Raw genomic sequence first — 3,503 nt, forward strand, 5'->3', positions numbered from 1 at the left:
TAAGACCTAAATTTATCAATTGCAAAAACTACAACTAGGAGTTCCTTCTCTGTTGTCGTATAATTGAGTTGAGCGACATCTAGGGTTCTACTAGCGTAATATATCACATGTAATTTCTTATTTTTTCTTTGTCCTAAAACAGCCCCTACAGCGAAATCGCTAGCATCACACATTATTTCAAAAGGTTGAGTCCAATCCGGAGTTTGTAAAATGGGTGCTGAAATTAGCGCTTGTTTTAAATGATTAAAGGCTTCGATACATTTTTCATTGAAAATGAATTCAACATCTTTCATCAGAAGGAAGGTCAGGGGTTTTGTTATTTTAGAGAAATCTTTGATAAAGCGTCGGTAAAAACTGGTGTGTCCAAGAAAACTTCGGACTTCTCTAACAGTCTTAGGAGGGTTAAGGTTTTCTATCACTTCTATTTTTGCTTTGTCGACCTCAATGCCTGTTTCATATATTATATGTCCTAACACTATGGCTTCTTTAACCATAAAGTGGCACTTCTCCCAGTTTAATACAAGGTTAACTTCTACGCATCTTTCTAGGATTTTCTCAAGATTAATGAGATAATTCTCAAAGTCAAACCCACATACCGAGAAATCATCCATGAATACTTCCATAATTCCGTCGAGATAATTTGCGAAGATTGACATCATACAACATTGGAAAGTAGCTGGCGCATTGCAGAGTCCAAACGGTATTCGTCTGTAAGCAAATGTTCCGTAAGGACATGTGAAGGTTGTTTTCTCTTGATCCTCGGGGTGTATGAGTATTTGGAAAAATCCAAAATATCCATCCAGATAACAAAAGTAAGAGTGTCTGGCAAGACGCTCAAGCATTTGATCTATGAATGGAAGGGGGAAATGGTCTTTCCTAGTTGCCTTATTGAGTTTCCTATAGTCTATACACATACGCCATCCGCCTTCTATACGTTTAGCCACATGCCCGCCCTTCTCGTTCTGCACGACTATGATGCCTCCTTTTTTAGGTATCACATGTACAGGACTTACCCATTTACTATCGGAGATCTGATAGATTATACCAGCTTTTAGCAGTTTAAGGACTTCCTTCTTTACCACCTCACTCATTACAGGGTTGATTCTTCTCTGATGTTCTCTGGAAGGTTTTGAATCCTTCTCTAGCGAGATCCTGTGCATACACACGGATGGGCTTATACCTTTTAAATTAGAGATGTTATATCCTAAGGCAGAGGAGTATCTTCGTAAAACATTCAAGAGTTGGTTTGTCTCGTCTTGGTTTAAGGTGGCACTAACTATTACTGGGCGGTTCATTTCTTTATCCAAAAACTCGTATCTTAGGTTCTTGGGTAATTCCTTAAGTTCTTGAGCTGGTTTTTGAGAGTTTGGTGAAACGTCTAGAGTAAGGGCCAAACATTCGTTAGTGTGAGGTTCTGTTTCCTTTAGCTCATCATCCTTTTCATTCGGGTTTGAAAACGGTTCAATCATAGGTTCTTCTTGATCAAATTCCCTTATGCATTCATCTATGATATCAATCGCGTAATATGCGTCTCCTATGATTGGTGCCATCAGGAACTTTGAAAGAATAAACTCTATCTTTTCATCTCCTACTTTGAAAGTTAAGTTTCCTCTTTTAACATCTATTATAGCTCCGGTTGTTGATAAAAATGGTCTACCTAAAAGGATAGGGATATCGTCGTCTTCCTTGATATCCATGACCACAAAGTCTGTCGGGATATAAAGTTGACTAATCCTAACGGGGATGTCTTATAATATGCCTACAAGATACTTAACAGATCTATCAGCTAATTGGAGGGACATCTTAGTTGGTTGTAATTCTCCTAAGTTTAACCTTTTACACACAGCTAAGGGCATTAAACTCACACTAGCGTCTAAGTCTAGGAAAGCTTTGTCGATCACATGACTCCCTAGAATGCAAGGTATAAAAAAACTCCCAGGTTCTTTCTCCTTCTTAGCAAGGTTATTCTTGGAAATAAAGTTGCATTCCAAGGGTTTGGGATCGTCAAGCCTACGCTTGTTGGTTAAGATGTCTTTGAGAAATTTGGCGTAAGATGGAATTTGGGTGATGGCTTCGGTGAAAGGAATCTCTACCTGAAGCTTCTCTATTACTTTTATAAACTTTTGGCATTGGTTATCGATTTTGGTTTGTTTAAGTCTTTGCGGATATGGGATTGGTGGTTTGTACGGGGGTGGTGGTTTGTAAGTTTTATCCTTGGCTTCTACTTCTTGGTCTATTTGTTTTTCGGGTTCCACTGGTTCCTCTCCATGGTTGGTAGGTATATTTTCTTTTGAATCTTTGGACTCGCTCATTGTTGGGTTATAAGGCCCATCGTAAGCGGTCCCACTTCGTAGTGCAATAGCGTTAGCTTGCCCTCGAGGGTTGAGTTGAGGTTGTCCAGGGAATTGTCCTCCAGGTGTAGTTTGCGGGGCTTGGTTTTGTGCTACCTGTGAGATCTGGGTTTCAAGCATCTTATTATGAGTAATTATCTGATCAACCTAGTCCCTAATTGCGTTATCAATTCGTTTACGTGAATGTTCTGCTTTAGGAATTCTTTATTTTGCTGAGTCTGGCATGATATAAAGTTCTCCATGATCTTCTCAAGGTTAGGCTTCTAAGGCACAACTCGCATAGGTTGATTTGGTTTTTGGGCTTGAAAACCTTGTGGTCTTTGAGGTGCATAGTTTTGGATAGGGTTCTGGTTTTTATAGGAAAAATTAGGGTGATTCTTCCATCCAGGGTTGTAAGTGTTTGAAAATGGGTTACCTTGGGCGTAATTCACTTGGTCGGTGTTCAAGTCGTTTAAAAGGTTACATTCCGCCGATTCGTGTCCTTTAGATCCACAAAGTTCACACTCTGTGTGGACTACCGCTGTGGTGTTAGAGTTTGTAGAAATATGTTCGACCTTAAGGGCTAAAGCATCCATTTTCACTTGCATCATGTCCATAGAACTTATCTCATGTATTCCACCTTGGGTCTCCTTTTTCTCTACTGATGCTCGTTCAGTTCCCCATTGGTAATGGTTTTGGGCCATACCCTCAATTAGGTCACAGGCTCTAGGGTAAGATTTGTTCATCAGCGCGCCACCAACGGCAGCGTCGATGCTCATCCTTGTGTTATAATGGAGTCCATTGTAGAAGGTATGAACGATCAACCGTTGTTCTAGGCCATGGTGTGGACAAACTCTTAATATCTCCTTGTATCACTCCCAAGCTTCAAAAAGTGATTCTCCTTGGTTTTGAGTAAATCTAGTTATTTGGTTTCCAAGAACAACAGTTTTACTAGGAGGAAAATATCTAGCAAGGAATACTCTCCTAAGGTCTTCCCAGGTAGTTATTGAGTTAGCTGGAAGTGAATCTAACCACGAACATGCTCTATCTCTGAGGGAGAAAGGAAATAATCTTAAACGAATCATATAAGGTGAAGCACCGTTGGATTTAAAGGTGTCGGCCAGTTGGATGAAGATTTTTAAATGTTGATTTGGATTCTCAGTAGCGAGACCC

General features: G+C 39.9%; 1 non-coding gene across 1 annotated transcript; it reads left to right on the top strand.

The window, feature by feature from the left end:
• The first annotated feature begins 3,164 nt into the window (after window positions 1–3,164).
• Window positions 3,165–3,271, top strand: LOC127099524 (small nucleolar RNA R71). The gene has a single exon (XR_007794017.1). It is a non-coding gene; the product is annotated as a small nucleolar RNA R71 (small nucleolar RNA).
• The last annotated feature ends 232 nt before the right edge of the window (window positions 3,272–3,503 follow it).

Source organism: Lathyrus oleraceus, chromosome 6 (genome assembly GCF_024323335.1).
Source record: "Lathyrus oleraceus cultivar Zhongwan6 chromosome 6, CAAS_Psat_ZW6_1.0, whole genome shotgun sequence".
In the NCBI taxonomy this organism is placed as follows: domain Eukaryota; kingdom Viridiplantae; phylum Streptophyta; class Magnoliopsida; order Fabales; family Fabaceae; genus Lathyrus; species Lathyrus oleraceus.